General features: G+C 35.6%; 1 protein-coding gene across 1 annotated transcript in view; it reads right to left on the bottom strand.

The window, feature by feature from the left end:
* Positions 1-25,027, bottom strand: part of LOC113228521 — an 81,018-nt gene extending 55,991 nt beyond the window's left edge. Inside the window, exon 1 of the mRNA XM_026461860.1 lies at positions 24,869-25,027. The gene's annotated coding sequence lies outside the window, so the exon portion shown is untranslated. The remainder of the gene's footprint in view (positions 1-24,868) is intronic.
* Between the last annotated feature and the right edge of the window lie 135 nt (positions 25,028-25,162).

The following is a 25,162-nucleotide window of genomic DNA, read 5'->3' as shown; positions in this document are numbered from 1 at the left end:
GGTCAGGCTATAATGGAATCATAAAACATGAGTTAGTAAGACGGAGCTTAAATATGCGATCAACACAGTCTCTATATCATTCTCCACCGCATACAGGCTTGCTTTTAAGCCATCCATCCATAAATTCCTGTCATGTGCGCCCTATATCCAGTTGGTACAGGCGTGCCATCTGATATCGTTTACCTATCGTGGATGGACGACTACCGCTGGTGCAATGGAATGCAATGCTTTAATTAGAATAGGTAATAATAAAAATTAATTCATTGTTAAGGTCGGTTACATGGCATTTTAATATATAAGGTCCTAATCTATTAGTTAACCTTGTAGAAAACGTTTAGTACATAAAACCTGGAATGATTTTTTTTTGTGGTACCTCGTGACAATACATAATATAATAACTGAAGAAATATTATTTCCACCGATGAATGTTATCTCTTGGAACGGCATATCCTTTCTATTACAACAGAATGGATTGGATTAGTAACGATATGTTTTGTTTTAAAAGTTTATTTTTAATTTTGGTTGATTTTGTTTTTATTTTGTTGTTGTTCCTAAATTGCTGTGACGCCTTGGTAGATACCGTTATGTTACGCGTTTTTCTTATTCAATAAATAAATAAACAAATAGGTAATAAAACCATTAACACTTCTTTTACATAAAGCGTACACAGATTTAACGATCTTGGTCCAACGTACCAGTCATGTTATGTGTGCGCTAAATGCTATTTCTGAGTTCTAGTTTTAAATTATATTTTAACAGGTCGTATTTTTTTAACAGTAGATACTTCATAAAATACTGACTCCTGACTCTTTTCTTATTAATTCAACAAGTTATTAACGCATAAAGATTATCAAGTTGAGAATTAAGTGCCAATGCGTAATGCAGTATACAGATGGCACCGAGACAGTTTACTTCTTTGTCGTATTGTACTCTCAAGATGAAGTGATAAGAGGAATCGGTGCAAACAATACGAGTATTTCGTCAACTATACAAGTCTTTCGCCGGGTGGTAAGCAACACGCTTGTCCATTACAGTTGCAGTGACACTGAGCCCGTCACTCAGAGACATAAGTTAACAAGTTTCATGTGCTTGTAATTTCACCAGCACCCTCTTCAAAACCGGGACGCAGTAATGCTCACGTTACTGTTTGGTGATAAGCTGCTTGGTGGTGGTAAGGTACTTTTTTGGGATATAAATTTGTGTTTCTGATTTACATTGATAGACGTGACTGTGGGGCCTGTAAAGAGCCCAAAACGTTAGTTTGTTTGAAAAAACAAATATACGAGATAGTAGATCAGAACAAAAATGTTTTGTTTCTAATGTCTACCAATCACAAAAACCTAAGAACTCGATTAAATCAACTAAAACCTTCCACGTGAAGAAGTAAAACGTCATCCCTTATCTACGTAATTCAATATTATAAATCCTCGAATAGTATTCTCTTTAGAGGAGACGTGTCCTAGGCAAAGCCAAGTATGTGTATTAAGCATTACAGCTGTAAAGATATTAATGATTACCACAAATATAAATGAGTAGTACTAGAGCTCATTGTCAAACAGTTCGTTCAGGCAATTACTGTTAAAATGCTGGTGAAATTACAGGCACCTGGGACTTATATCTCACGGTATCGGGAGCAGTGGCAGTGCCCCTAAGATCTTTGTGATTTAAACCTCTAAATGGTAATGGTAATGTTGGACAGGCATGTCGCTTACCATCAAGTGCACGACTTGTTCTCCCGTCACTTAGTTATTATATAAAAAAGGTAATATTGTTTCAAGTTGTCTTTTCAAATTCTGTATACTATGAGTACCAGAGCAATGGAATTCACTTCGGGGCACCATGCAGAATTACCCAGACCAGAACCAATTTAGAAAAGTTCGTTTCCCCAATTGATTCTGTCGGTAAACGAATCCGTGATTTTCTCATCCAGTGCCCAGTTATAACTCACACGCAAACGCACACGCACGCATGCACCTGCACAGTCAATTATACTTCAAATTGCACAAAACACAGTTCTTATTAAAGTTTTGTACCTCTCCTAAAAGAGAAAAAGAACTCTTTGTGAGTAGCAGAAGAGTTTTTTTTTATAATATCAAATGACGGGACGATCAAGTCGCGTGTGATTGATGGTAAGCTACACGCCTGTCCATGACAGTTGCAGTGACACTCAGAGTTTTAAATCGCAAAGATTTTGGGGACAATACCACTGCGCCCGGTACCTTGAGACATAAGTTGACAAGTCTCATGTGCCTGTAATTTCACCAGCACCTTTACCCTTCAGAACCGGAATACAGTAATGCTGACATTACTGCTTGGGGGCAAAAATAGGTAAGGTGGCAGTATTTCCCAACGAACTCTCCTTTCGAAACTCATGTCTCTCCTTATGAATGAGTTCGTCCAGTAGGGAAGTACCGGCCCCTTATCCATTTCTGCCGCCACGCAGTAATTTGAACTTTACTGCGTTTCTTAAAATTATGACAGCGACATCTATATGCCCTTGCCGACATTAACATTTGACAGTAGACTACAATTCCGAATTCACAATGTGATTATCAAGACTCAGCTTGTTTTATTCAATTTTCTTCATGAAAATGCGGAAATATAATTGTTAATAGATTTTGTTGTTACATACTTTTCTTTTTTTAACAGTTAAAATTCTCTCAATGCAATTAACATTAAGTGCTTAAACATTATACTACGATAAGATGATTCGGAACATCAAAAAAGAAAGATATGGCATTATAAGTTCATATAGCGTTATTTCTTTCTTATTTTTAGTAAGGAATAGATAATATTGGGAACTCATTCGTTCTTTCAATCGCTTTTAGCAATAATAAATTACTTGGTTGAATAATGAGTAATATTATAACAAGCTTACTTTAAGCTTACATTGAAATAAGATTGTTTTTGGAAAGGTTATGGTAGGCCCCCTGTAGTTATCGAATAAATACTCATGTGAATCTGGTTATTGACAAAAACAAATATTTTTATTATTATTTTTTATTGTGTAATAACCCGCAAACATAGAGAAAGAAACTGTTCTGTGACGTAACGAGAAATATGAAAAGTCAAATGGTAGGAAAACCAACGAGTGATAATCATTTAGTAGTAAAGTAAACGTACATTCCACTAAAACTTTATATACTATAGTCTCTGATTCCTGTTCACCTTTGTCGTTAAATCAAATAGAGTACGTGTTGCGAAAGAGATCCAATATCAAAATAGCCGAGTGCATTTGAAAATGAATAAGTTCCCGTCCTGTTACCGAACACTGACGTCACACCCGTTTGTTCGTCATTTCTGTACCGGTGACGTAATGATCTGAAAATATAACTTGGGTTTGCCCTAGAATCAGAAGAATGAATGATACGTTTTTTAGAACCATTTTATTTCGAGTAACGTATATCAATTTCGAGGTTATTATTTGTGCACTTTAAGATACTGCCCTCCTTGTACTAACGCATTTATGTTTCGGTAACTATCGAAGTATTGGCATCTTAAGTTTTTTTTTGCTAATAAAAAATGTCAATTACGCTGAATCTGCTTAACAATCAAACTAGGTAATGATAGTAATAATTACTATCTTTACACACTGATACTAAATAAGATATAAAAAACGGTAAGATGCCATTATCGAGTATATAATCAGAAATAGAGACGAAATAAGGGCCTTCCATCCCTGGCAACTCATCATGCAATTGAGCCTTATATCACTTTTAAATTTTAACTCTCATTCATCAATTACAAAACAAACCAACGTTTCGGGCCCTTAACGAGTCCCATGGTCACGACAGACTATCCAGATCTAAAAAAATAGTTATATCATTTAACAATCGCAAAAACCTGAGAACTTTTTTCTGAATCGGGTTTTGCCTGGATGTTGTGGATAGCGCCCGGGGTTAATTTTGTTGCTCTGGTCATAAGGTCAATGGCTCTGGTACTAATAGTACTTGGATTATCCTTGTTTAAGGCCGGATAATTGGTGTGGTTGTTTCAAAAAGAAAATTCTTGGAAAATCATATCAATTATTTCGAGAAACAAAAATTGCACAAAGTTACGCCTCTGGCCGAGATCTTTATGACAACATTACAAAGTTGAAACTGTGACAATTTTATAACAAGGAAAATAGGAAGTTGCTGTCCTCTGTACTCCGTTGAATAAAAATTGTTTATGTGAAAAATTCCTACCAGACCATTTCAAAGATTATAGATAGAACACGCTTTTCATCGCCTTGGTATCCGTATAATCGCTTCTCTTATCTAATCTGTGATCGTAAGTGCAATAAGAAGATACGTAATTATTATTTATGAAAGAAAATTTGCATTATGTTGTACATTTAGACTCGTTAGGAAAGATTTTGTATATAGTTTGCTTTTTAATGCTTTTGCTTTTTTATACACTTCAAAATACGAACAAGTGTTGTTTCTCATAATTACTTAAGTGTTGGTACTTTCTGGTGTCCTATATCTACGCTTATGGGCAACACTGGCCAGATATACCAAACCGAAAACAAAAGATGACTGAAGTCTCTTTTTTCAAATTAACATTCTGGTTTATGTGGCCAGTGATGCACAATATAATTATCTACTACAGTCCTGGACACTGCTGGCCAATTCCATTAGATTGAAAACAAAAGACAAATCTAGTCATTATTTTTACAAATTAAACATTCTGGTATATGGCCTCCATCGAGTATATAACCAGAAATAGAGACGAAATATAATTTAATTTGTTTGAAAACTATTCTGATAAATTATTACTGTGACAACTACGCTTCGATTGGCCAACCCGAGTTCGAAACAATTGACGAGTTACGACCAGTTTAACTTGAGATTTGTTATAATGGACGAAAATTGCAAAATTACTTATTTAATATTAAATTACCGATGAAATGTGATTGTAATTAGATGTTTTTCCCACACCACCGTATGGAACAGACCCCATTGTTAGAGATATTATCTTTATAACAATAAATACATAAGATTTTTGGAGTATACGGACACAGGTCAGTTGTTGGCGTTGTACTATTTCAGTTTTCTAATTTGCAATTTCGAGAACGAACCAGAGTTAATATTTCAAAGTTATATAAGGCCCATTTACCTGATGAGTTGCCAGGGATGGATGACCCTTATTTCGTCTCTATTTCTGGTTATATATTCGATGCTCTAGACAAAATAACTGACTCAACTATTTTTGAAACTGACAACTGAAATAACTGAAATTATTTTTGACTTTTTATTATAAATTAAAAAGTTATAACTGCACATCTCTACCATTGTTTAAACGAACATCAAATTACAAAGTTTTAACGCGGCCGCGCGGCCCAGTGAGAGTGACGTGACGAATGACGCGTTTTCATATGCACAATGCGATGGTTAGATTGAACGTATACTGTGTTACATGTATAAAGATAATAATAATAACGCACACACTCAACATAGCCCCGCACTAGGTGCCATGGACACACACATAGACAACCACAAATTGCACCCAAACTCACGAGAGAAATAAATGTAGGCCATACGAATATTTCTCCCGGCCCGGGAATCGAACTTGGGACCTCTGCGTGGCAGTCCGGCATGATAGCCGTTCGGCCATGGAGGCAGTTAAATGCAATTAATGTTTACCAAATTATATTTTTATCGAGTTCTTAGGTTTTCGCGATTGTTACACATAGGAAATGAAACTATTTTTCCGGATTTAAATCGCGTATATTTGTTTTTTCAAACAAACCGACGTTTCGGGCCCTTTACAGGTCCCATGGTCACGGTTGACTGAGGTGGTACAGTCTTCAACTAATTATGTCTAATATTGATGCAAACCACCCTATCTTTTTTTCTAAAGTTACTAATTAAATACCTTAATTTTAAATTTTACATAGAAAACATTCCAATTTACGCTATATTAAGTTTTACAAATTATTTTATCGAATGAATTCTTATTAAGTTCAATTTATTATTAATTATTAATAGAAATTAGAATAAACTAAAACATATTAATTAGTACTGCAGTATTATGTCTGTTTGGGATTTTCCATTAGAGGAAATACTGGATCCCAAACTGGTGGTACGAAGAAACCATCTTCCCTGTAGAAATTAGGATTAGGAAACTATATTTTGTTTTATGATACCCAGTGACGGGACGAACAAGTCGTGCACCTGATGATAAATGACACGCCTGTGCATGACAGTTACAGTGCCACTCTGAGTCTTAAATCACAAAGATCTGAGAGGCACTATCATCGTGCCCGTCACCCTGAGACATAAGTTTACAAGTCCTACCTAATCAGCGGCAGAAATAAGTAAAATAGCAGTACTTCCCTGAACGAACTCTTTCACCAGATGCTCTACTGCCTACTTCACATATTCAATGATAGAAGTTCTTGATTTCGACACTTCTTTGGAAATTCAGTAGTCTTCATTAATACTAAAAAATTGTATTTCTTCTCTGATATTTAACATTCAAATGAAATAAAATAAAAAGTTGCATGGTATAACTGGCTGATGACTTTACCATCTCGCTGAGCCGGGAATTGTAAAGGACCCAAACGTTGGTTTGTTTAAAAAACAAATATCCAATTTATATCCATAAAAATTTGCTACATTTTCAATGTACAATAATCGCAAAAATCCAAGAACTCGAAGCTTTCAAATCAACCTCACAACAGACACACTAAATCCCTTTTAAATGAGCACTCGGTCTTAAAAGTAGACTATCAGTGTTCTCAAGACTATATAATTGTTATAGAATCTCTACCAAAACTTTAGGTATTTACGTAACAAATTCTGCAATGTTCTTAATAATTTTTTTCAGATACGAATTGCTTTTGTGCGACTAACTAGGATACGATCGTCGTAAACCTTGCCACTGAAAATAGAACTGTGACCTGTAAATTGCTTTGACTACAATCGAGTTGGAAAATATTGTAGTCATACGAAAAGGAACCTTATGTAGCCTGCCTTGTGCATAATATTACTTAAAAAAAAAAATTAAAAATTAAAATATGTGACGATATATGACGCAAATGACCGCCATTTAATATTAATGTTTCGGAAATTCTGCTCACGCTTATGTGAAGAGCAGCAAGTATCTTGGTCGTAGTTAAAATTGCATTAGGAACTTATTATTGCATTTAGGTCACAGCTTAGAATACAAAACAAAAGTGCCTCATAAATAACAAAATATGTTTTATGTACCTTGTTTCTTGTAGCTTGTTGATTATTAAGTGTTGAAAAAAAAAAGTGAAAAATGCAATGAAAAAAAAAGTGTTTTTCAGGTACGAAATTAGGTCACGTAGGAATGCAGGCAGAACATATAAAAATAAACAAAACGACTACAAGTTTCATTCAATGGATAAAAATCTGGGAGGAAAGTTACACAAGGGACATTAAATTTTAACCGACTCCAAAAAGGAGGAGGTTCTCAATTTGACTGTATTTTTTTTGTGTATTATGTAGGGCATTTGTGAACCGATTTTGATCATTGTTTTTTATTGGAGAAAAGAATCATCAAAATCGATACCTCAATATTGGTCCCATTTAAATTTGAAGAAAATATTCCCACCTGTAAAGGTGGCAAAACTAGGGGATGAATCCGGTTTCGAGCTCTTGTCTTTAACCGATTTCAATAAAACTCGGCAAATAGGTGTAATTTCCAATAAAAAAGCCGATAAGCAAACTTTTGAGATCGATATTTTTTAGAATAAAAATGTTGCAATTAATAATTAAAACTATGAAATTATAATGATAGTTAATAGGTAACGAAATTTGTATTGAATTTATATTAAATTATTTTTTGCGAAATTACTCCTACACCTCCACCTACTTTGTATTAATAATTGTAACTTAGAAAAAATTCCGTCGATCCGGCCGGATTCGAACCGACGTCTTCTCGCAAACCGTGCCAACGCTATGGCACCTAAGCCACGGAACGAACCAGCGGATCTCACGAATTTTTGTATGTACTTGTTTTGTCGGGTTTTTGTATGAGGTTTTCAACGACTTATTAGCCGTAGCGCTATCTATGACAAATATATGATATCCGGTTCGACTTTCGCTCTTTGTATTAATAAAGATAATAGATATTGTTATTATCATTTTTTTTTTTCAAAATTAAATTCAAATGTTGGTTGGTATGTTTTTAAAATCATAACGTTTAAGCATTTGTGCCTAAGGGAAAGTTACTAAGTAGGCATACTGTGATAAAAATGCACCACGGGAACATCAAAAATACCTTCGATGATTATAAATACATTTTCCACTTATTCAAGTCGTAGAGAAACATCTGAATGCGTTTATATACTCAGGTGCGGAGTAAGATGTGTTTTTCAGGGAAATGGCGTCTCAAGGAACGAGAATATTTAAACTAAAAATTAGATTTTCTTATTTCATAATTCAGGTATATACAAAATAAGCATAGTTTCACTATGTCCGGCCAAACATTAGGTATACAAATATCTTGAGGTACACACTTACATATATATATTTACTCATATGTACTTCAACAGCCTAAACCATCAGATGTAACATGTTTTTTTTAATAATATCGTATGATTGGACATACATAGTGAAATTACAGGCACATGGGACTTGTCAACATGTGTCTCAGGGTGACGGGCGCAGTGGCAATACTCCTCAGATCTTTGCGATTTAAAGCTCTCAGTGGCACTGCAATTGTTATGGACAGGCGTGCAGCTTACCATCAGGCGCACGACGTGTTCTTCCCGTCACTTGATTATATAAAAAAAAAACCATGGATTTAATAAGTCACTCAGTAATTTAATCACGATGATAGTTATATGGGTAAATTTTAACGATAATAGTTTTAGAATGTGACTAGACAATAAATAATAATAATAGTAAAGTAAATTACGTCAAAATAAAAGATCTAGTATAATAAATTAGGCAATGAAATTAGAAATCTGTCATTTAAAAATTCGGAAACCGTATAGTGTATTTTATTAGTTAATGAGTTGTTTAATTGTCTTTATATATAATAGATAAGATTTTTTCTCATGCCTTAACGATATCTATGTACTAGACTAGCGTACTAGATACGGTGTTCATAAATTTGTGAATAAAAAAGGTGTGAATATAAATTTAAAGTTTTAAATTATTCACAATGATTCGGTAAGTAATGTTCTGGTGTTTCAATAATTTGTGCATTTGATAATCGCGAAATACTATAGAAAATTTCACACTATGCATCTTGTTTTGTAAGCATTTAAACAAGACAAAACATAAATCATATATTAATAAGCAAACAACAAACCGTGTGTAAAACAGTGTGTACTGACTATGCAATAACAGAGTACGTTTATAATGATTATAACCGTTACTAAGGTTACCATATGAATTAAAAAAATATAAAAAAGACTAGGCTCAAAGATATCTATGTACTTGACTAGGCTGCATGGTCTAAAGATCTTCGTCTTTCCGCAAGGAAAAGTACATTAAATAACATCAATAATTCAAGAACTCGACTGCATTTTTTTTGTTTTACTTAATTTGTTTTTCTTTTTAGTAAAATAATAATTATAAATAGTAAACGGAAGGACCTTGAGTCAATGCAAACTGAAATGTATTGTGCAACTAATAGCGACTTTACGTTAATTCCCCAACTATGGATAAATATCATAGGTGAACACTTTATATTATCTGCCTGCCTAAAAACGGCGCGAAATTAAAACATGCTAAATATTCTGCCTCGGAGCCGATGTATGACTTCGTACCGGCCGCTCCGTAACACACACAAGTGTAAACATATTGGTATAACGATTACAAAAAAAATGAGATTACAAACTTAAAACTAAATCAAGTAAAAATTATAACAGATATTAATTTGACAACATCAATGTGAAGACAAGTCGTAGTAATTGAGGAGATTGGTATAAATAAGATTGTTGTCGGAAACATCAAAGTACCTAACCTCCACATTCTGATATTCTAATATGATCAATGATAGGTATTCAAGCATGTAATTGGCTATAAAATGCCTATTCACTCTGTCCTCAAAAGGTCCAAGGCTGTATTCGTCGGGGAACATATCAGTAGGCGGAGAGTTCGAGATTTTAGCTGTCAGCGCAAGTTAAAGTTTGTTGATATACATACATTTGTGGTACATTCCAGCACACGTCTTTCCCGAAAAAGGATAGTTTCTTCCGGTACTCCCCTATTTTGATTATGGAATAAATGTTATGGTTAGCTACTTGATAATTACGTAAACGTAATCTGTATGTAAATCTGTATTGAAAAATGTATATCTCACACTAAGAATGATAGAGACACAACCCAAAATATTAGATTTTGAATAATGAGCAATGAAAAACAAAAACGCTAAAAGAAAATTTAAAAAGTACTCGTATTTTACTAACTTTCACTTACCACAATAAAGTATTTTTTGAGAATTTTATATAGTGCTGTGGCACTATTTGTCTTTTTTTTTTTCATGTAGATTAATATTTTTATTGTGCAATATCGTCATGAAATTTAATATCAAAACTTCTTAAATGGAGTATGTAAGGATAACTTTAATGAATATTTTTCATGTATCCCGCGTTTATCTGATTAGTCTTAATGCAAAACGACACTATCCAAAAAATAACTGTATCTTTCACAGAGTTATCAGTAAGCTGTTTGGCATCTCAGCGATCTCTGCCAGTACTACAAAATGTCGATGTTGTGGCCATTGTCTATGCCGCGTGCCGCTTATAAAGCATAATGTCGCCATGTCATGTAGACAGTTCTGCAAACAACTCACACGGAGGTTTTTACTCAAATTTGGCGTTAAAAATAAAAAATGCAGGTTTTTGTGTAGTAACGTTATCATTATCAGCGCGCAATATAGATAGCAATTTTTCTGTGTGTTCGTACTTTGCATTATTAATTATTTTTTATTTGTAAGAATAAAAAATACATAAGTTTATTATATTCGTAGATTAATAGAGTAATAGTGGAGTTATTTCACGTTATCTCACAAAAAAATTTATGAATATCATCGTGAAATTCAATAAAAATCAATAATAACAATAATACAAAATTAATGTAAAAATGTGAAACAAAATGAATGTCCATTATGCAATAATTTTCCTCCCTGATTTTGAGCCATTAAGAAACTTGCCTATACTACGTGACCTAATTCCCTACCTGAAAAACACATTTTTTTAATCTACAAGACGCATTTTTACTTTATTATCACACAAATCTATAAAACTTGGATCCACTTCGAATGGCGCTTGGGCACTAAGTCCTATTCGAATCCGAGAAAGTACGAATATCGCTTGTACACCTAGAGATAAAATGATTAGGGCGCCTTTATGTTAGACGCTTGTAGACGCGTTGCAATAGGGCGTGTGTGGCGCGACCGTGACGCTGCCGCTGCAGCGGCGCTTCTAAATAATTGTAAGCAAATTAGTAGCGATTACACTTTGAAATTCGATTTTATCAAATGGAAATACCGTGCAAAAAGGATCCGTCATAGCCTAATGGTTAGACCTACCGCCTCTCAAGCAGAGATCTTGGGTTCGAATCCGGCATGGCATCACGGATTTTTTCGGAATTTATATGTGAAATTTAATTTGAAATTCACCATGAACTTTTCGGTGAAGGAAAACATCCTGCGAAAACCTGCATGACGGAGAAGGTTCACAAACCTCGGAAAACGTGTGAAGTCCCCAACCCATATTGAGCCAGCGTGGCGGACCATGGCATAAACTCTCGCCTGAGAGGAGACCCGTACATTGGGACGCATAAATGGGCAGATAATGATGATGAAATACCGTTTTAGAAGTTTTGAAAAATGCATAAAATTGTTTTTCTATTTTTCAACCGACTCTTACTCCGATATTTGAGAACCGATTTTGATGATTCTTTTGTGTTGGAAAGGGGGTACCTTAGTAATAATCTAATTCAAATTTGACGAAAATATTCCAGCTCCAAGGGTGGAAAATTAGGGGATGAATCCAGTTTATTGGATTTCCACGTTCCTTTAACCGGTTTCAATAAAATTTGACAAATAGATGTAATTTCACTTTCGAGTTCGGTTTTTTTACTATTAAAAAGTTATAATTTATCTATTGGAGTTATAGATAGAATTTGCAATGCAATAGTCATAAAATGTATAACTACGTATCTGACAGAAGAATGCGTAGGATACGTCAACTTGATATGTTAGGTCTGAGTTTTAAGTTTTAATATTCAGCGCGTAGTAATATTATATTATAATGGAATATTTAAACTTTCATATGAAACCCGTCACATAAACCCAATGAACTAACGATTTGTGCGATACGAATCCTGAATCCAACGCTCTCGAGTTCTCGAGCAATAAAATTTAACAGCAAATGTCAACTACAATTTGAAATAACTGGGGCAATAACGGAATTAGGATTCTGAAGTTAAATTAATGTTTTAACGATTTTTCATATTACATTGTACTTTTTGGCAATAATCTTATTTACTTAACTTTTAGGTACAAACTAAATAAAAAAAAAAAAAAAAAAGGTACAAACTAAATAAACTTCTGGAAAGAAATCTAAAAATTATATTCATGAATAATTATAAAAAACCGACCATAAAAGTTAGCTCCGTATTCGTTGCGTTCGCTATCGCTGTCTCTTCGACGGTAAAACGAATAATATGAGCCCAAACACATGGCTGCTGTACACTATTGAGGAGTCTTCTCGTCTCGATGAATTAACACTACGCCAAGTTTATTTATTTTGTCATTTTCTGTTATTTTTGTAAACAGCCATATTTATTTACTAATATTATGCTATCGAATGTTGTGAAAAAAAAAGAACAAAAAACAAAATAAAAACAGAGCAAATCCAAAAATTAAGTTGACGTAGTGTTCATTGGAGGTATCGAACTGTCTGCCATTTCTAACATCAGATCTGTAGGTCACCACAACAATTTACTTTTTTATTATTGGAATTACATCTATGTGCTAAGTTTCATTGAAATTTAACGGTCGATTAACGGGAAGTGAGTGAAATTCAATAAACTGGGTTCATCTTTGGGTTCATGGGTTCATCTAATTTGCCAACCTTGTACGTGGAATAGCTTCTTCAAATCTCATTTAAGGGGCAACGTGTAGGTTTCTATAAAAGATTCTTTTAAAACTATAATGAAATAGAAACTTTGTGCAAAAGATTAGCAAACAGTTTTAACATTTTATACCAAGCCCCTTTTAGCCATGTCAGATTATTTAATTCTTTTTTTTGGCGTCGTGCGCCTACTAAGCGGTACGCCTGTCCGTAACAAATTGCAGTACCACTCAGGGCATCAAATCACAAGGATCTGAGGGGCACTGACACTACGCCCAACACCATGAGACATAAATTGACAAGTCCTAAAACGTTCTACATAAGAAAATATTTAAATAATTATATTTCATTTTTTTTAGAGAAATCTGCCTTACGAATGAGTAGTATTGATTAATCATTTTAATGATTCGAAATATAATTAACACAGTTATATAATAATAGTTATTTGTTATACAAGGCTGCAAAGTTGTTGTTTGACGCGAGTGCTTGTATTGAAACCTGAGCAAGCGGGGGGTAGGTAAGATCAAACATAGAATACTGAGTGTAGCAAGCGTTTCAAGACACGAGACGCAAAACAATTTTGCTGCCGAGTGAAGCACACAAGTTTTTAGCTCACTATAGCGAGGAAAATGGTAGATAAAAGATTTTGATTTTTAAAACGTTGTGGGTGTGGTTGATCTTTAAAACATCAGTTTTTTTTAATTCAAAGAAACAGTTTATCTTCGGATGCGTTCTAAATTTACACTATTTTTATTCTTGCTTGTACTTTTATTGTGTTTTTTTTTTATACATGACAGGCAAATGACTCCACTCCACCTGATGTTAAGTGGAAAGTGGTATCCAAACGCGAAGGAACCTAGTGCAGCGATGAAACCCTCACTGCGCTTGGATTCAAATCACAGCAGATTTCCATACCGAGCAAGGTAAAACTGCTCTGAGGTGAAAGTGCTGTGCTCATCAGAGAAGGCATGGGAAGGAACGGCGATAATTTTGTGTTAACGCGCAAACCTGTGTTTTCTTGGCGTTGAACTCAACAAGATTTCTAGATCCCCATGCATCCATGATGAGGTCCAATATCCTATTGAGCTCAACGACAAGATCAGATCGCTCTCTGTCAGTATCGGCGTGCCCAGCTGCGGGGAATCCGTGATATCCCCCATGAACAGTGCTATCATCTGCATTACAATGAATATTCCCAAGTGGAAGCATATCATAGATATGCAGAAGGAAAAGCGTGGGAGATAGAACGGATCCCTGCGGTACGCCGGCGTTCACATTCACGAACCTCGAAATGCTGCCGTCAGAAACGACGCGAATTTTCCGCTCACGAAGGAAATCGGCAATCCAGCTGCATAACTGGGCTGGCAAACCGTACGCCGGGAGCTTGGAGAGAAGAGCTTTGTGCCAGACCCGATCTAACGCTTTGGCTATATCGAGGCTAACAGCCAACGACTCGCCACGTTTGTCTATAGCCTCACCCCAAATATGCGATAAGTACGCTAGAAGGTCACCCGTTGATCGTTTCGGACGAAACCCATACTGCCGTTCATTAATTATGGAGTGATGTTCTAGGTATTAAGTCACTAGTTTGTTAAGGATCCGCTCTAAAACCTTGCATATTATGGAAGTAATGGCTATGGGACGGTAATTATGAGGGTCTGATCGGTCGCCTTTTTTGGGAACTGGTTGCACATTAGCCTCCCTCCAAGTGTCCGGCACACGACCTGAAGAGAATGACAGACGATATAGTCGCGTTAGCACGGGGGTCAACTCAGCTGCGCAATTCCTAAGTACAGTCGCTGGGATACCATCAGGACCACTAGCTTTCCGGACGTCGAGAGACTGCGGCTGCGTACGCACATCGCATTGTCTGATACAAATATCAGACATCGTGTAGCCAAAATGAGGCAGAGTTGGTGGCTGTGCGACTGTAAAGTCGTCGAGACAGGAGTTAGGCGCAAACATATTTGCCAAGAGGTCGGCTTTATCTTGCGGCTTGTGGGCTAGATTGCCGTCAGAATATCTCAGCGGGGGCAGCGAGGGCTGGCAGAAGTTCGAGGCAACAGCTCTGGCCAAACGCCAGTAGCTACGACTAGCAGTGGAATGCGTCAGGAGTTCTTGGCCAACTCGTGGGACGCGCTGAGCATCCACTCTGATGTACGCTCTTTTGCTAGACCTGGTGGCATTATTGTAGGCTGTTTTAAGTGAGTTCGTAATGGGATCGTCTGAAGCTAGACCCCTGATCCAAGCGCGGTATGCAGTCTGTTTGTTCTCAACAGCCACAGCACACTCGCGGTTGAACCAGCGGTTGCGCCTCCCTCTACTGACGAGATCCGAGTGCGGGATGTAGTATTCCATCCCGATTAAGATCTCATCAGCAACGGCAGTCGCGCTAGCTGTTGAATCCACCTCACTAAAACAGCGCTGCCGCCAAGGAACGGATGCAAAATAGTCCCGCATACCGTCCCAATCTGCCGACGCATAATGCCAAATGCGGCGTTTAGCCACAGTAGGTGGTAGTGGCAGTAACGTTGCCACTTTAGTGGATATCAAGCAGTGATCCGAAGTGCCCAGAGGGGCTTGGACCTCCACCCGATATCCAGCCGGGCGAGACGTTAGCAGAAGGTCCAACAAAGAAGGCGCGTCACCAACCCTATCTGGAATCCGGGTGGGCTGGTTTAGCTGTTGGGTTAAATCGTGTGTGAGAGCGAATGTGTGGGCAGTTCTTCCAGCATGGTCAGTTTTAGAGGAACTTAACCACGACTCGTGGTGAGCATTGAAGTCCTCTAAAAACACCAATTCCGCTGTAGGAAACTACGCCTGCGCGTCATCTGCCGCTCGAGTAAGGTGGTCTATGAGACGAGTTGTCTCCATGTCGCCGTGGTGGGATCTGTAGAGGCAAATGTAGACACGGCAATGACTGCCCAGGTCAACATGTACCCCAGGGATGGAGAAGGAGGGGTCCTCCAAATGACGCAGACGGCGACAGCAAACATCTGCCCGGACAAACAAGCAGACCCCAGCTTTCGCTTCGAAGTGATCTGATTATTGAAATTATTTTAGTTCTTTCACGAATTAAAATAATTTAATAAACACAAGTAGTTAACATTGTCAATTTAACATCAACCATAATAAGAATAAAATATACCAACGATTTATATTACATAAATAAGTAGTGTACGACAAATCGCGTCGTTGAACGTGTCATTATCCTTTTTTTTTCATCGAAAGGAACAGTTTGGTGCACTACACCACAGTCCATCGTCAGTCCACAGTCCAAAGTTCGAATTTCGAAAAACTTTTCAAAGCTAGCGTGCAAAAAGCGATTTTACGCACAGATTACAAATGAGAAAGAAAGTCTTTCCGAGCTAGTGAAGTGAAAAGATAATTTTAATGTTCAATTTTAATGAAAAAAACGTTAAAATCCAAATTTAGAGAGCTGGACAATTGTATCTTCTCTCTCGGTGTCAGAATAAAGATACTGTGCAAAAATATCGAAGTTTCATTTAAAATCTACAGAAGATTTCTCCAGCGCCCTGTGGGTCACATAGTCCTTCGAGACGGATTTGAGCCAGCGACCTATGGATGTATACTTGTCTACATTATAATTTACACTCGTTTTTTGCATACATTATTGTTTACGCCCTTTTCATGTCAAAGCAGTTAAAAACCACAGCCATCCACATGCTACGATCACGACACATACACATCTATAGCCCATCATGACGCATCAACGCTTTCATATACGCTGGTCACTCGCAGCCATTTTTCTCAAAGCTCTCATTCTAGTACTTTAATTCTACTTCTGTATTTCTTCTGTCTATGCCTTATATAAGTGTAAGAATAGTCGTGCCTTTTTAGATACTATCCAGTTGTTCATAAAGTACTTTTTCTCTCTACACTAATTAATTTAAATGCTGTCCTGATAATAAATAATTATGTGCTATATCTAGGTACATACATATAGAGTTATTGTAACATTGTACATTTTATAATCAACAATACTGAACCAAAATATAATATTTTCCGAAACAATGTTTCGTTTATCGCGAATAGAAAACGCTAGATGTATGATAATAATAAAACCGTTGTTTGTGTAAATATAAGCCATCGTCGATGTGTACTGAACAGACATTTTTATATTTAGATCGGCGTTTCGCGTTTTCGTAACGTTTCCGTCACTCGTGTATTTCCTCTGTTTTATTTTCTTATGACGTCATCGTTGATAGTACATCTTTTTAAAACCTGATTCTGTTTAAAGAACGTCAGGCACTGAAATGCGAAATGCGTGTAGGGGCTTTCTTTTTGTTTTGTTTTTATAATACCAAGTGACGAGATGAATAAGTCGTGCGTCTGCTGGTAAGCGACATGCCTATCCAAAATAGTTACAGTGCGACTTATAGGTTTTAATCACAAAGATCTTAGGGGCACTGCCACTGTCCCCGTCACCCCGAGACATAAGTTGTAGTAGGCACCGCTTATTATTTTAGCTAATATTTTTCTATAAAGTAGAGCGTTTGAGTGTTGTCATATTTGATATTTTAATTCGGTAAAATACGACGTAATTTTTTAAATTGAAAAACTCATTATAGTTCTGTGTACAGAACTAAGATGAAATTTTTCAGTTCAGTAGAATATGTTTTACGAAATAATAATTGACAAATTAAAGTACAGGAGCAGAAAAAAGAATATTTAGGTTACATTGTGAACACCCCTATGAACTTCCATAAAGTGTTTCCACAGCTCCACGCACCAATGAGAATGCAGTACAATTATACGCAAATGAATAAGATTTAGTGAGCATTAAAACAACTGCGCCATGCTATTAGCATGAAGTCGTAAAAAATGACGTCACTGCTTTGAGACAGACCGAGATCTTCATTGTAATAAATGCCAGCAGCTTTGGTTTTCAGTATGTCACCATTAAGATTTTGAAGGATTCAGGGTAATGGCAAATTGGTCTGATTGATGAGTCACATCCAAAAAAGATACGTCAAGAAATGGTAAATGTAAGGTTGTGTACACGTGTGCATAGTGTTATACCTGGCCAATCGTTATGTACGGCAGCGAGGCATGGACCATCAAAGACGAATCCAGACGGCGTCGCTCGTTACTTTGGGATCAGACCAACGAATGTGATGTTGTCTAATTACAAACAACTACACATAATCTAATGAACTAATATCTCTTGAGAGTATGATAAACAGCAATGTCTTGAGCAAGTTTGCTCCATTTTCGACCCTATAGAACTAAAGGTCGAGATTTTTTCAAGAGAAGATTTTATGTTTCATAAAAAAGTAATACCAAGAGCCTATAATCCTGTAGAACCCTATACGTAAAAGTGATCCATTAAAAGCCAGCCAATTAAGTCTTCCAACGCGTATGTGTATACGGTGTTTATGTTTACTGAGGATAATCTAGAGACGTTGGGGATAACAAGGCGATACGTCGACTGGTGACGGTATGCCGATATTTACAGGCATACTTTAGATGTTTCTACGCCGATGAATAAAAAACATAATCAATTTGCCTTTTACATGAGTTTTATTTTCATCCTTGAAAGAAATTGAAGATTGCAAATACCAATTTATTCGAATTTTACAGTCGGTGACCTCACTCGAGTATCCACTATTTGTACTACGTGCTATACAAATAGTGGATACATAAGAGGGCACCGCCCTTACAAGAAATCAGTTTGTCACTTGAATACGTTAAATTATAGTTTCTATTTTAAGTAATTGAAGTAAGAACGTAAATGTGGACTTATACAATACGAATTAAATAACATTTTACACGCACACTCACACCTATACATGCACTCACAGGTATACAAACGAATAAACACACATACACGCACGCACGCACACACACTCATATACAGATACTTTTTGTACTTGTTTATGTACTATTTTTTATGTACTTGTTTTCTTTGTTTAGATCATAGACCACAACCCTAGCCCGACGTGAATCGACTTCACATGTCTTCGAGGAGTTTTCTCTGAACCTTCTGCTACATGCAGATTAATTTATGAAAGGAAGCTTCTAAATTCTTATTATAAGATCATGAGGCGGGAGATCGGGCAATGTATATCTGCTCGGGCCCAGCTCAGTTAAGTACGTGGAGATTGAAGTAGCTAACCTACTTTTGGTTTGAAATATTAAAAGTAATACAACACGACCTTACTACGGTGCATATCTATTAAGCAGCACAGCTCTAATTCAGCTTCTACTAACTATAGAGGTCAATTAAATTCATAAATAGAATGTAGGAAAGTATAAAGAATGCGTATTGCTTAAATTAAAAAGGTGCTTTAAAGATCTATTTGGGAAAACTTTACGAAGAACAAATGTCATCTTTTATTTCTACTTGTTCTGTTTCAGTGATAAACAATGTACACCATGTATTAAATTCCTCATAGAAAGGGGGAACGCTGCTAGCATCTTAGGCACCTTGCCGCGGGGACCTAATTTTATTCGTATAATTTAAAAATCCTAGTTTTACTTTCTAGTAGTTAAGATTTTATTGTCTTTTTTGCAATTTGTGTTTGTTTTATAATTGTAACATAATCGGCCATAATAATTGGTCGTTGTAGTGGATGTAGTGGCAGTAGAACTCGTTGTGTAAAAAGTACGACCTGAAAAGTAATGCCACCTTACCTATTTCCGCCGCCAAGAAGCAAAGTGATCACTAGTGCGTTTCGGTTTTAAGGATAAGAGTGGTGGTATTAGAGGCACAAGTCTCAGGATGACGGAAGCAGTGGCAGTGCCCCTCTGATCTTTGGGATTTAAAGCTCTGAGCGGCACAGGCGTGTCATTTACCACCAGACGCACGACTTGTGCGTCCCGTCACTTAGTATTTGTCATGAAATATGTCGTTGAAAATATTGCATTAAAATATTAATAAAAACTTCAAGAAGTCAAATTCACCAATTCTAGCACACGACAACTGCATCAAAACAATAACCCAACACAAGATAGAATAAAGACCAGTCTAAAAACAAACATAACAAATGATTAAAAATTATATATATGATAATTATATTGGTTTCTAGAAGAAATAAAGATAACAAAAGGGAAATACGGAAGGTACTAGACCTGCAAGGCCAAAGATTTGTTAAAAAAAGTTAATTCAATTTTGTTGTTGTGACTAATTGTGCTGCATGGGTATATAGTGTGTTTTACAAACTGTTGCACAAGCGCATATGTATATAAAATTTATGAAAACATTTGTATGCCGCAAGGTGGATCACAGTGAGTCTTTTTTGTGATGCCAAGTGACGGGACGAACAGCGACACGCTTGTACAGTTGTAGGGCCACTCAGAACTTTAAATCGCAAAGATCTAAGGCGCACTGCCACGGCGCCCGTCACCCTCAGACATAAGTTGATAAGTCTCATGGGCCTGTAATTTCACCACCCGGTTACCCTTCAAAATCGGAACTCAGTAATGCTCACATTACTGCTTGGCGGCAGAAATAGGTAAGGTGGCAGTAATTCCCTGGACAAACTCATTTAAAAGGGGCTACTGCTATGATTATGGTTCAAAATCCATTTTTGTAACGCCTGTATAACCGGTGCATCACAAACAAAGAAATGTATTCTTTTTACTGGGCAAAAGGAAAATGATTAGTACTGCGAAACAGTTTATTAGCAAATTATAATCTTAGATTATGTCACAATACTTCAAGAAGAATGTAGACAACACAGTGACAAATTAGACTTGTAACTTTGCCAATTGTTTGTTCATTCTACTCGTATAATGCGTTTCACACAACACATTATCAGATTTTTTTTTGTTGAAATTGCACTAATCCGATTCACAGCATTGATTCAAAATTGTTTTTGTGAAAGCTAGTACCACGTCTTGTGTCAATGACCTCAAAATTTACTTCACTATATCGATATGTTGATAATCATAATGTCGACGCGACGTTCCCACCTAATAAACGTCTGTTACCAAAACACTTCAAGTCTGCAACTGATGGACTTATTTCGAAAAAATGTATGACGAAGATGTCGGAAGTAACCTACGTTGGAAGTACCTGTGTTTTTATATTATCGTAAATAAATTTACATAAAATGTTTTGAAGATAATGTGAGGAAACTTATTTTGTGCAAATAAATTTACACAGCAATTCCAAAAAACTTTGCACTAGTATTTGTGTAAAAACGATAAACGAGCAACAAGGGTATTACACTAATACTTTGTAATAGTTTAACTATTTATTTTTGTTACAAGCTATTACAATTTAAAAATATTTACTTTTGCGTGCTTATTGCATGAGACACCAAAAAATTAAATTTATAATAAAATACAAGATAAGCGTGTAAAGTATTTATAAAACCTGAACAGATTTATGCGTAACACAGGTGTATTATTTTATTCCTGTTTAATTTATATTTATGTTTTTCCCTAGAAATAAAACATTTGAGTTACATTAAAATAATTTTTCTTGACGAAAAAAGTTTTGGAACGAATTTTTCTCTCATTCTTTTAGAAGATTTATTTCATTCTCTTGTCAACCTCTGGTAGCTGTGAAGTAAAATTATAATACATTTCTCACAGGCGGTACAACAAATAAGCCGTTAAAATCAAAACGAAATATATGACATAATGTAACAAATGCATAGAGAAATTCGGAAGATTTGCTTACTTGGTCTCACGGAACTCGGTCTGTAGATCATTTGGTAGAGCGGTTGCTCTACATTGGCATAAAGACACATTACAGTCGCGTGTAAAAGTAGACGATTAACGACGAGTATCGCCACACGTAAAAGTCGTCGTGTGTAACAATTGTGCCACGTCGAACTGAGTATTATTGAACTACTGGGAATAAACCGCAGGCTCGAGTCCTCTCAGATAGAAATATTTTTTGTTTGTGTTCGATCTTTGTATTAATAATTATTACAAACTAGTGGAGCAATTTCACAAAAATAAATGAATATTGTTTAAGTAAAACATAACCTCCATTGGCATAAGTTTTATTTAACATATTTTTAAGACAAAAAGTGTATCACTGTAGATCACTGTTTTGAAACATTTGCTGTTGTCGTCTGCTACACTGTTATTTGTAAACTGCTAACAACTTTGCAGGACTATTTTACTAACATCATAAACAACAATTTTTGTCCCACGTCTTTTAATAATTTATTTATATTTTACTGTCCCACAAATCTAAAAATATTTAAATAGATTAACTTTGTGCTGAACGATGAAAAACGCAGGATGGGGTTTTACATAGTCGGTGAGGACGATTGCACATTTAAACTTTGAACCTTTCTACCAAATACAGAGCTAATAATTTCAGTACAGAGTACTAAAAAAATCGACCTCAATAGTATCTGGAATTACATCTATTTGCCAAGTTTTATTGAAATCGGTTACCGGAAAGTGCGCGAAGACGGATGCATCCCCTAGTTTGCCACCCTTAGAGGTGATATATCTTCTTTAAATTTAAATGGGAGCAACAAAAAAGAATCATCAAAATCGGTTCATAAGTTTAAGAGTTATCGCGTAACGTACTTACATAACAAAAAAGAAAAGAAAAACATACGGTCGAATTGAGAACCTCCTCCTTTTTTTGAAGTCGGTTAAAAAGTGTCAGACAGCACGTCAAAAAAATTGTAAGTTTATTTTCTGGTAAACTTATTGTGTTTTGTGAAAAATCATGGAACAAAAGTTGTCGGAGTCCTCCAAGGATGATAGTATTTTACAAATAACCTTGTATATTATCTATCTATATATCTAACATTTAGTGGCTAGACCCCCAATAAGAACAAAAACCAATAGCATGCGGTAAGTTGGACATAGGAATAGTCGATTGAGAAATTTCTTAGTTCTATTCCAACCGTATGGTGTGGTACACTTAGTAATTTGTCCGCACATCTCAAGAATCTTATGGCTATAAGCCAAATTGACTTTTAAACCTGAGATATTGAGTTGCGCATTAATCACGTAGTTTACTTTCGTGACATTATAATGTGTGGGTATTTTATCTTGAGAAAAACATCTCGTATATAAAGCTCGAAAAAATGTTATCTTTTATTTCCATCATAGATTTGACCAGATAGGAACATTCGAGATATTTAAGAATTTCAAGAAAAATACTGTATGTCTTTTATCTTTGTAGTTCAAAGGATTAAAATTATTAAGTCGAAGTCATCATAAATGTAGTATATTACAATTTCAACTTGGCTTTTTAAATAGTACTTATCTATTTCCTTTGTCTCGTTCCGTTATTAATTGAACTAATAAACTTAGAGCAGATTATGTATTTGAATAATTGTTACAAAACGAATCAGTGGAGCTCCTTGTGAAAGAGTTCGTCCAGGGAAGTACTGCCAACGTACCTATTTATGCCGCCAAGCAATAATGTGAGCATTTGCCGTTGCAAATTTGTGAGCCGGTTTGGAACGGTTAAGGGTGAAATTACAGGCACATGGGACTTGTCAAATTATGTCTCAGGGTGACAGGCGCAGTGGCTGTGCCCCTAAGATCCTTGCGATTAAAGCCAGAGCTTTAATCGCAAGGATCTCTTTTATTTCCATCATAGATTTGGCCAGATAGGAACATTCGAGATATTTAAGAATTTCAAGAAAAATACTGTCTGTCTTTTATCTTTGTAGTTCAAAGGATTAAAATTATTAAGTCGAAGTCATCATAAATGTAGTATGTTACAATTTCAACTTGGCTTTTTAAATAGTACTTATCTATTTCCATTTTTATACATAATATTATATTTATATATGTGCAACTCAGAACTTGCACTGCAACTGTCGCTTACCACCAGGTCCACGACTTGTTCGTCCCGTCACTTGGGATTCTAAAAAAAACAATGCTTATATAAAAACGGTATATATTGGTATGGCTTATATTTTTGTAGTATGATGTCGTGTCAAAAATTGATTGATTGGTATTTCTTGTTGGTATTACAATCACTTTGATAACGTAATCAGTATTTATCAATACTCCATTCGAAATGTTGTGTATCTATCTCTACTTCACTACAAGCTTTTAACGATAAGAAGTGAATGGAATGGTAGGCTGTTTTTATTATTAATTCGACTAATACTGTTCAATGTTTATATAAGAAAAAATAAATAGAAAGATTAAACTGTGAGGGCTAACTTTGTGTATGTTATTATTAACAACTTTATTTTGTCAATTTATCAAATAAAAATAGTTTTTTATATTTTATTATACCTAAGGTTGTCCCAGTTTTATCATAAATCGGATTTATTGTGAAAATTTTCAAAAGTTTTAAACCATTTGGTTGCTATTTAACGGCAGTTGTTAATGTGTCGGAATATACTATAAAATTCAATTAAAGAGTCGAGCCGGAATAATTAACTGTCATACTTGGACCTCAAGAGAATATGAGTAAAACAACAAAGGCGAATACGTCTCACGGGACTTCCTTTGACCTACTTTCAACTACTTTTCGGTACTTGAACAAAAAACATATTTTATAAGTCATTTCAAGTTTTAAGTAGTTTAGTGTAATATAATAAGTCAAACGATTCGTTGATTATTTATTATTATTATTATTATTATTAATGTTACGAAAAGATCTTCCATTTGTTACGAATAGAAAATAGTTTACTATATTTATCAATTATTGTTTCATATATTTTTGTATGGCTTTTCTGTGGGCATTAGGGCATTAAAAGCTCTAGCTGACCAACGACTTTGAATGTTTACTTATTATTTTAAATCTAATTTGAAGATCATGTCGAAAAATGCAAAAACATAAACTTTCTAATTGCTTTTTTTTAAATACATCAAATGTCACAATGTTACAAAAAAAAAAACTGACTGACAAACCTTTTAACAAACCCTCATTTAAATCCAAAGAGATCTCGAAACAAGTCCAAACATCTTGGAACGCTAACACAAAAACATTATTGTCACTAGTGAACACAGATTTGGTGTTTGGTTCCGCGGGAACTCGCAAGGCAATGACGTGCCACTCGAGAGACGGCTGGGATCGCACTGAGTCACATGGCTGTTGCTTGCCTGTTGCCGGGCTACCACTGCTTCCCCTCAAAATGGCGCAAATCTTGATTTACACTCGCTACCAAATTCCGGACTTAATTTTTAATTCCAACGTCTAAGGAT

This window comes from Hyposmocoma kahamanoa, unplaced genomic scaffold, assembly GCF_003589595.1.
Source record: "Hyposmocoma kahamanoa isolate Upper Pololo Valley unplaced genomic scaffold, ASM358959v1 232, whole genome shotgun sequence".
Taxonomy (NCBI): Eukaryota; Metazoa; Arthropoda; class Insecta; order Lepidoptera; family Cosmopterigidae; genus Hyposmocoma; species Hyposmocoma kahamanoa.
Note: the sequence above shows the minus strand (reverse complement) of the source record. Positions and strands in the feature narration are given on the sequence as shown.